The 10,561-nt window shown below is 47.7% G+C and overlaps 1 protein-coding gene across 3 annotated transcripts in view; it reads right to left on the bottom strand.

Moving 5' to 3' along the window:
- Positions 1 to 763, bottom strand: part of RFX2 (regulatory factor X2) — a 64,614-nt gene extending 63,851 nt beyond the window's left edge. For all 3 annotated transcript variants that reach the window (XM_080382252.1, XM_080382255.1, XM_080382254.1), the window contains exon 1: positions 16 to 763. The gene's annotated coding sequence lies outside the window, so the exon portion shown is untranslated. The remainder of the gene's footprint in view (positions 1 to 15) is intronic.
- Positions 764 to 10,561: the final 9,798 nt, after the last annotated feature.

Genomic DNA, 10,561 nt, shown 5'->3' with positions numbered 1-10,561 from the left:
CGCGCCCCCGCTCACCTGCCCTCCCCGCCGGGCGCCGCGGGCTGCGCTGGGCTCCGGCCGCCGGGGCCGCGCGTTGCTCCCGTTGGCAAGTAACAGTCTCCAGGGCTACGGTCACTATGGCGCCTGGCGCCGGGTCTCGAGGCAACTGTTGCTACCCTCTACCCTCACGTCACCGCCCGGCCCCGCCCACTCCACCGCCCGGGGGGGCGTGTCCCGCGCGGCGCCGCCGGCAGTTGGCGGGACGGCTGTCTGTCAGGGGAGGGGCGGGACGCGGCGGATATGGGCCAATAGCGGCGGGAAATGGGTGGGGCGGAGAGTTGGCGCGCTGTTTGGCGCTTCTGAGCGGGGCGAGAGGTCGCTGTGGGCGGAGCCAGGACGCCTTGTGGGCGGGACAGGGGCCCTCTGTGGGCGGGACAGGGGCCCTCTGTGGGCGCGGCCAGTGCGCTCCGTGGACGGGACCAGGCTCTTTGGGCGGGGCCACACGGTCCGTGGGCGGGGCCAGACGCTCCGTGGTGGGGCTAGGGCGCTCTGTGGGCGTGGCCAGGGCGGGGGCGCTGCTGTAGAGCCAAAGAAAATGTTTTTTCCTCTATTAAATACTAAAAAGTTCCCGTTGCCTTCCCGGCAACAGCACAAATCCGGCCCGCTCCCGGGGGGCCTCGGGGTTTCTCCCAGTTGCCGCTGGTTTCTCCCTACCTGAGCTCCCAGCTCCCCATGACATCAAACCGTTTCTATAGTGACCGGCTGTGAAGTCACAGACAACAAAGCCGGGGGGGGCGGGGGGGCGTGCTAATGGCGGAACAGGGGCCCGGGGCGCTGGTGTAGCGCAAACTCTAGAAAGAGAAGTGGATGGGCGTGCAGCATCCCTGGGCATGGGTACTGGCTCCTGCATCCCACATCCCGCATCCCGCCCCAGCGCAGGCAAGAGGCACCGGCAGTGCCTGAAATTTGCCTGGGGGATGCAGTGGGTAAGGATAGAAGCTGCATCATCGTCCCATCACACAAAATTATCCAACAGTGAACGCTTCCTCATGGAGCATCCATCACGGGTTTTAAAGAACAGGCCAAGTCCATGGAATGCTGGGCTCAAGCCCTGATCGGCCGCAGCAGCAGGTGTGTTTGTGGGTGAGCTCCACGCCATGCTGCCGTGAATCCAGAGGAGACCGTCTGCCAGCTGATGGCAACTCGGGAACGGCTCCCAGCACGCGCGCTCGGCCAGCACGTGTGCAGAATGCGAGCACCCCGCAGATAGAGATATTTTCACACGTGCAGCGGGGCAAGGCTTTGGGGTGCTGCACCGGGGAAAACGCACGTAGCACCTGCTTATGGGTGGGAAGATGTAGCTGATGTTTTTATGTTGGTGATGGAAGAAAAATGAAGCCTAAACTGTACTCCCTGCAGTCAGAGAACTGCAAGAGCAGCAGCTACCTCTGCCCTACACTTTCTCCTCATGAACATCCCCGCTATGCCCGCGGTAAGGATCGGTGTAATCCAGCACAGACCTTCTCTGCCCTCCTAGAAGCGGTTCAGACTGGAAACTCAGCAGATTTCAGGTGGGATTTCCTTGAAATCCCTCCCCTGAGTGACCAGGAGAGACTTGGAAGCTCGTGCTGTGTGAAGAAGGGGATTTATACCCTTAGGCATTTCCAGTTTGGACATGACTGCCTGGCCTCACCAGCAAGGCAGTGGCAGGTGTCCTGAACGTGTACAGACTAAAATCTATCCATGAGGATGGCCTTTATTCCTTCATTGGGCAGGGGGGTGGGGGGTGGGGAGCAGGCTTTTTATAGCAGGCATCACAAGTTCTGCACCTGCAGGGTTGGGAAGCTCCTCTGGATACAGATTCCTATAAAAACAAATCAGCATGTACAAACCTTTCCAGATAGTTAAAGTAACTCCCTTGGAAATTAATATTAGAGTAGTTGCAAGAACCGCAACTCATGCTGAGCCACCTTGTTCCAGTCGAAAAAGAAAAAAAAATGCCTTTGCAAAAAGCAAAGAACAACCAATCTCTCTTGTTTTCTGGCATTTCATGCAGGCTATTTTGTGCCTGTGCCTAAGAGATGGTGAAGGAAACACTGCTGCTTCTGTTAATATGATTTTTCTCTTTTTCACCTTGCATTTGTAATAGGTAACAAATTTAAACATATTTGAAAGTTAAGATAGTTCCATTGTTCAAATTCTAAGAGGCTTCTCTTTGCAATCAAAGGGTCTTGACAGTATTGCGATGCTGATGAACCTGGTCATGGCTTTGCGGTTAAGGTTAAATACAGTTTTGCTCCTAAAGAAGAAACTAGGAATGGAGGGATAGTTTTAAAAACCAGTGGGGATGTGTCCTTCCTCTTAGTGCGGGTAATCACATCTCCCACCAACACACATCAACCTCGTTGCTTCCGAGTTGGCGTGACCAGTGCAGCCCAGTCCTACATCCTGGGCATTTCTCTTAAGTTTAAAATGACCGATAGATCTGGGGTGGCCAAGACACTTGCTTTAATCACAGGAGAAGGAGGTGCTCCACTCCCCACAGCCTCTCCTTTACTTTAATTCTGGCAGTAAGGGCTGCATAATGAAAAGCAGTACGTGCTCTAGGTCGGTCTCCGTTCTTCTCTGTGGTTTCTGAAGGCAGGTGCTGCCAAGGAAAGCAACACTTTTTATAAAGCTTTACAGAATACTTGTGTTTGTGGGGGGTTTGTTTGGTTTTTTTCCCCCAGTTGCACCCAGCAGAATCACCATGTGCGCTTTTCAGTTGCTTTTGAAAAATGCCCATCAGACATTTCAAGATTTCAAGGATCACCTTATTGACATGCAATATAAAGCTTTTATGATGTATTTTTCTTTAACGTTTTCTGAAAAGTATGTCCCAGCCTAAGCCAAGGAAGTGTGTGGAATTTGTACCCATGGAGACTCCAATAACACAGTCAGCTCCAAAGGCCGCAGGGTTATTAGTTTTCTTACCTAACATATCAGGAAAGGAGTTACTGGAAAAGGGAGAGATGGAGAGAACGGAACTGAGTGAGGCAATATAAATCGGAGAGACTGGACTTGCTGGTCAGCATTTCATCTGTCTGCAGACCTGGGGTTGGTGTACCTGCTTTCCATAGATTACTACAAGTTATATTGGAAAAATTCAGAGTTGTGTGAGCACCAAGGACACGGGTGAGATTTTGAGAAGCTCCAAAGAAAAATAAGTCACTCTCTTAATGGGCTGTGGACCCTTAAGCCAAGATTATTTAAAAAGATCAACTTTTAGTGAGGGTGTCGTTGCTTAATAAACAGTAAAACAGAAAATAGGGATGGAATGTTTTTTGAGAAGACATCTAATGCACATAAATATCCACCTTTACCATGGGAAATGGAGATCAGGTTAATTTCTTAATAGCTCCTTCTGATGTGTTTGAAGATTGTTCTCTAAATCAGACAACCCTCTGTTTTTTCTTGAAGAAAACTCCAGGCCTTTCCTACAGAAGTGCCATGTAAAATAGTTATTTTTGAACCTGCAATACTGTGGACACTTATTCCTGCTTAAGCACTGCACTTTGCATCTGGCCATATTGAATTGCATCATGTTTATTTTGAGTCACTACTCAAATTTACTAATAGCTTAATGAAATCCTTCAGAAGTGCCTGTGGTCCTTCCCCGTTTGGTATCACTTGCAATGTGGTGTTGCAGGTCTGTTATCACTTTAATTTTTATGGCACAATTTTCCACTGTACAGCATCCATACCTCTGCAAATGAAATGTAAACCACATTCAGCTGTGCTCTTATTCTTTCCAAAGAGTAATTACTGTATGAAACCCAAAGCAGAGGTTCCTTGTCTTCTTGTACCCTGCCAGCAATATCATGAAATTCTTGATAATACCTTTGATAAAGTCCTACAAACCTTGGAAGTTGGCCGGTTTCCTCCTGGGAACCCAGGGAGTAATGACAAGGCTGTTATTTTTAATTAGGGATCTGTCTGTCACCTCTTGTGTCAAGCTGATCACTGGAATTAATTTTCCCTTGTTTCTTGCAACCTGTTGCATAAGCCACATCTCACCCCACTCAGCCCCGACAGTATCGGGGTGGGTCTGGGCGAAGGAGCCTTATTTAAGAAAGCTGCTGGTAAAGGATGAGAAGAAACGAAGCCTGCTGGCAAAGGAGCACGCTTGCTGCAGCTGTAACAGCCACCCACAGGAGGGCACATTCCTCAAAGCAAACCGGAGTTCAGCTAAAATCCAATCTGACTCAAAGCATCTGTCTGACTCGATTTCACTAAAGGGAGATTTTGACAGAAACTAGCGTTTTGATGGAAGCAAATGCCCTGCAAAGGTAGTGGGATCCTTTGAAATTCAATGTTTATCCATCACAAATACTGTTGTTTCAGTTGCTGGTAATGAAACCTGAAATGAAGCTATTCCCTTGAACTGTTATACGGAAAAAAATGAAAAAATTCCCAGAGGATTAAACCCAAACCAGAACAAAAAGTTGCCTTTGGGGTTTTTCATTTCCAAAAAAAGGTTTGATTGTGTTCAGCCAGTTTGAATGGGGAGAATCACAAGTACTAACCCAGACAGGACTTTCCACCTCCAAGCTTTCTGTGCTGCGTTCCTCCCGTCCGTGCTGTATTTTACTGCTGAGTGATCTCAGCGATCTGGTGCAGTGTGTAAGGAGCCAGAACCGGTGGCTCTCTGCGTCCGCTCTGCCACAGTATAAACAGCATCACCCCATGCAGACTAAGACTGGCTAAACAGCAATAACGGATTTTCTTTCAATATACCAGCGATAAAACTTAACTTCACAATCATTTTAATGCAGATGGGATAGGGTCTGCTTTTGTAGGTGCGTAGTTGCTCGAGAGATGCACTTGAGATCTCTGCACCAGCTGCTACTGAGGAAGCTTCTTCAGAGGGACTGAAGCAAACTGAAGCGACAGCTTTTCCTGCGTGGAGCTGCCATATCTCTTGTGCACTGCAGGTGGATAATGCCAGGTGAAAGCCTGCTCCAACCACAGCCCCAGGAGTGTTGTCTCCTGCATCACACATTTCTAAATTTTCTGCTGGTCAGACAGCCACCCTCCTCAGGGCTTTTGGCTGGGCTTAGGAGGATAAATCTGTTGAGCGTGGTTGTGCCAAGGCCATGCTGGAATTTCTTAGTGGCATTGTGGCACGTCCTCCCCTGCCCACATGTCTCTTCAGCGGGAAAATCCAGGCTGTCACTGCTCCAGTGTTATGGGATGCTCCATCCTGCCCTGACAGCATAGCAGACCCCTGCTTTCCCTCCAGCCTTCCTCTGACAGCAAACAGTGAGTGCTGAAGGTGGCAGAAAGAAGAAATGGTGTTTAGCCTTTCCCTTGCCCTTTCTTCTATGTCCCTTGGGTGGCAGCAAGTATCGCAGCAGTCCCTGGCAAGGGCTTCCCAATTTGAGGATGTGGGCTTTGAAGAGGTTACTCTTCTCAACCTTCTTCCCCATAACAAGGTTTTAGCACAGCTGGAAACGCAAATGCTCCTTCCTAGCCTTGAAATCTCCTTTCAGCAGAGTTAAAGGACCGAGCATTTATCTGGTGTGTTATCTGTTTGGTTTGGCTGTAGCTGTCTGGAAATTCTGCAAAAACCACAGTGTATGGTCATGGAAAAAACAGTGTATGTGGGGTTTTGTGTGCTACTCCTTGCAGGGAGCTGTAGCTTTCTCAGCTCACAGAAGCTAGAGGAGGATGTGTCCACAACTTGGATGTAATCAAAGACAGTCATGTTGATATAACTAAATTAATACAGCTTATGTCAACATAACTTCTGTATGGAGGCAACGTCTGTGTAATTAAACTCTCAGTGACTGAATAGCTCTGGCATAAGGTTTCAATGGAATTTCTGTACAATGCAGAACTTCTTTTCTAGTGCAGTGAGTTTGAAAAATGGGGCTACAAGAAAGCTGGAGAGGAGCTTTTTACAAGGGCATGTAGCCATAGGACAGGCTTTAAACTGAATGAGGGTAGATTTAGATATTAGGAAGAAATTCTTTACTGTGAGAGTGTTGAGGTGCTGGCACAGGGTGCCCAGAGCAGCTGTGGATGCCCCATCCCTGGAAGTGTTCAAGGCCAGGCTGGATGGGGCTCAGATCAACCTGGTCTAGTGGAAGATTCACACCACCTTCTCGTTCATTTTGGAGGTGAATGTTACCAGCAGTGTAGCTGAGAAACAATTGCTGAAATTGCCATCAGGCAAAATCAGCTACCCTAACTTAGACAAGTTATTTATATATGATTTCAGCTGTATCAGTTGCTTTTGCCTGCAATAATTTAGCAAACATTTGTGCAGCAATAAATCTACGGGGCTGATAATCAGCAGGGGTGAGACTGAAGTCACACACACACTTAAACAGCAGTGTGATGTGCAGTTTAAGACACTTGACTGCACTCAGGCAGGTGGGAAGAGCTGCTGGGTTTCTGCACCAGAAGGATCACAGCAAACAGCTTCAACTGGATGTAAGGGAGGTGTAACTGAGTCTCTAAGGTTTTGACGGACAGGCTGCAGTGAAATGCTGTGTCTGTCCTCACCTTTCCATGCCAGCCCTCTGCCAAAAGCCATCAACTGCCCAGAAGCACCAAGAGAAAGGTAGGTATGCTTTTGCTTTGGCCACCTCCATGCCAAGCCTAGCTTTGCAGCCTCGCCCAGCAGCAAAGTGAGTCCGAGCTGCAACGCTGTGAACTGCAGCAGCTAAGGTAAGGGGTGACAATGACAGGCAGTAACTACTTCAACTGCTATAGAGTGATTTCCTCGAGCCAGCAGATGAGGGACAATTTTCTTCTACAAAGAAGAAAAAATCACCATCGGGAATTGTGCTGCAGTGGCCGCATGGGCATAGATGGCTGGCCTGCGGGACAGACCGCAACAGGGCAAAGACCACACGGCTGGATATAGCAGAACGTGTGTGCTGACCGGATAAGCTGGGGCAGAATTATTCTGAAAACGGGACTGTGGAAGGCCAGCCTTATCTGCCTACCCTGTGAACGTTCCCAATGTTTCAGGTCACTTCTTCCATCCTGAACGGGGACAAAAAAAGTCTTATGGAAGTTCAGAGCCTGAATATTAAACAGGAAGGTTCAGCTTGTTCATATGGGGAGGTTCATGCTCATGACTGATCATTTTACAGTTCTGTAACTTTTCTACTACAGTGAGTTTATGTTTAAAAAACATGGAAAAATATTAAGTAGCCCTGTGCATTATTAACATTTCAGACTGAATTACAGGTGCAAAGGCCTTGCACTGCACTCCCAGCTATAGTCAACCATCCCCAGCCACTTCTCCGCCTGTATTGTCTCACAGCACACTGAACGGGATCCGCACTCTGTGTGATCAAGTTACAGACCATGTTTCCGTGTTGTGATCTCTTAACTCTGATCACACGTTCATCACTTTCCTGGTTACAACACAGTTTAAATGGGGATGGCAGACAGGGCATAGCCTTGTTCTGCTTTGGGCTAGACCGGTAAACACTGGGACATTGCAACAAAGTCCCTTGGCTTGGGAACCTGGAAGCAGCCCACCTTTCTCCTACAGAGCAAAAGATACAAATCTTTTGTTTACTGAAGTTCCAGAGATGCAATTGGGGTTTTTTTTCAGAGCTGCTGGAAACAACTCTTCTACACCTAACTTCTGTATGCATCTCATTTTAGAGCAAAGGGCTTTCTGTCAAATTATTTTTCAAAAGTGGAATTACCTGTGGGCATAAATATCATTGCAATTTGGTTTTAGCTTTAATATTCAGAGTACATAGAGAAGACCTCCAGAGGTAGGTGATATATGGCATCAAACTAAATTATTATATAGGTTAGAAATTTGAATTCTCCACTGCCTTTCACATTTTATGGATGTGTGTGCCACATACTATACTTTGCATGTTGCATAAAACAATGGACAGCCTTTGCCTATACTGTGTTGTTTCAACATCCACTAGTGTGCAGGTTTGAATGAGTATTTAAAAAAAAAAAAAGTGTTTGTGCCTATGACAGACAGGGCAGACACTTTCTCCTCCAGTTTTATTTAGAAGAACAAAGCTGCGAAAGAGTCACATTATTACAGACAGGCAGGTAAGTATCAGCTGGTGTGTTCTGGTGAAGACTCCTTGGTTTTGTTGAAGCTATGTTGATTTGTGACAGCGGAGAGTTGGGTATGAATCTAGAACTTAATTTGGTCCGGGATTTTAGTGTGTGTGTGTGCACATGTCTTTTTTGTTGTGTGTTTTTTGGGTATGTTGTTTTTTTTCCAGAGACGTACACCTATTTACTGTAGACACTTTCATATGACCAGAAAGATGTTGCAAGTCCTTGGTGGGAAAGACAACATGATCTATTTAAGTTTAGAAATAACTATGCTATAAACAGACTTTTTTGTCTCCCTTCCTTCCTTGTGACAGCATGTTTACCAGCATATTTCCCCAGTGCATTCGTTCTCCTCTTGCCCCCCCTGCCCCCATTATCTTTCAAGTCAATGTCCTGAAGTGCAACTACATCTCGGGTTGAGTCACTTGCTACCAGTCACTCTGAGTTGGAAATTTGTAAGTGTTATCAGAGGAATGCTAGCCCAGAATAGCTTACAGATCCAATGCCAGTGCTGGACGGGAAGGGTGACAAAAGTGAAAAGTTGTGTAAACTGTCTTGGGTCATTTAGGTGGGCATAGGAGAAATGATTAAGCTGAAGAATAAACTTATTTCTACACTCTCTGTGTCCACAGCTGTATGAAGTGATTCTTTGCTTAAGGTAGGAAAGAACTTGCAAATGGAATTTCTTTTGTTTTACCAGAAAGCAGGGTGATGTTCTGTCAGAAACAGGAAACCTGTGGCCGAGATGAAGAACTCGGCTCTTGGCAGCAGCCAGCCTATGTCTCACTGACTAACTAACCCTCGTCAGGAAGGAGTGTGCTGTCCGTACACCAGTGTTTCTAACCACAGTTGGGTGACTTGTCATACATGAGCTTAAAGTACCATGGCCCCCATCTGCATTTACCCTGAGCCCTGTCAAGGCACTTACCCTACCACTCTTGTCTTGTGAGGGACACCCCTGTCTTTGATGACATCTTCCTCCACCTTGGTCTTCTGCTGCACCATGTTAAATACCTGCAAATGTCAAGACAGGACAGAAACATGAAGGCATCATAGAATCATTTAGGTTGGAAAAGACCCTTAAGATCAGAGTCCAACCATTAACCCAGCACCGCCAAGGCCACCACTAAACCATGGCCCTGAGTGCCACGTCTACACATGTTAATTAACTGCTCAAGTTAACTGCTGGTAAATACAGAGTCAGCAAAGGTGACAGTCTGCGAAGAGTGCAGTCACTCTGGTGCATTTGCTAGTTCAAGCTTAACTAAGGGCTGTGCTGTGCTATCACCAGTCACTAATGACAGCTCTTGTAGTTATACAGAGGTATAAGCTGATCCCCTGCAGGCAGCAAGAGCAGCCCCTTTCCGGCCTGTGGCAGAGCTGCCTGAGCACAACCTGCACTTATCTTTGCTCCTATCTAGTCCTTCACCAGTAACCGGGTCCCCTTTGGTCCCAGAACCAACGGGACTTTTGCAAACACCAGGGCATCTGCCTCAGTAGTGATGCAACCTCAGCTTGATAGACAAGGACACTGGGAGCACAAAAAAGCAGCTTGGCCAAGGTAATTTGTTGGCTTAGGGCATCGCCAAAAATAGAAGTGGTTACCCCTGCCACTTCAGCTAACCTTTGGGCTGTGAATCTTTTTTTGGTTCACTGAGAACTATGTGCCCCTTGTCAGCACAGCAGGTACTGGCTAACGACCAAGGCATGCCTGGAATAAGAGGGTTAGTAGACCACCAAGTTTACAGATCTCACCAATTTTCTGGATGCTGTTTGTATTCTTGCACTTCAGATTAAATTTGCCAGCCGAATCAGAACGGGAGTCACGTGTGGGATTTGGCCAGGCTGCAGTGGAGCTGCAAGGGAAGGCTCAGACTGCAGGAGATTGTAAACAGTCAACAAAGCAAGAACTCCTGGGTGCCTGGACCCGCTGACACACAGTGCTGGACTCCCGGGGCTGGCTTGGCAGTCCCTGTCCCACTGTGCCGTTGCTGTTTCGCCGCTGCAATATCCTCAGCGCTGTTCTGTCCTCTGGGCCTGCTGCTGCTCCAGCTGTGGCCCTGACCTTCTGGCAGGAGCTTCTCTCATGACATATTCCTTAGGTTTGCTCATCAACTAAATGGTGTGAACCATGCCCTTCCCCACCCCGAGGGAGTGGGGAGTATCTCTGGGCACAGGGGGGAGGGAGAGAAAAAGTCTCAGGAGAAAAAACAACGTTTAGGAATTTTTGATCTGCACTGGCAAAAGAGCAGCAATAATTAATTTGACAGATACAGCTGTTTTGTTACCAGGATAAACAAATTTCTGGCTTTTCTGCAACTTTATCAGCTAGGAACAACTGAGAACAGTGCAACGATCTACCTGACCGTAACTTAAAAAAAAAAAATCAATTTAAAAACGTGCCGCTGGACGTTAAGAGGACGTTGAGGGCACTAGGCCGCGGCCTGCGCCCCAGGCCCGGTGCCCGATACTGTGCTGCAAATCCAGC

This window comes from Falco punctatus (genome assembly GCF_963210335.1).
Source record: "Falco punctatus genome assembly, chromosome: 4".
NCBI lineage: Eukaryota > Metazoa > Chordata > Aves > Falconiformes > Falconidae > Falco > Falco punctatus.
This window is presented reverse-complemented; position numbering and strand designations above follow the sequence as displayed.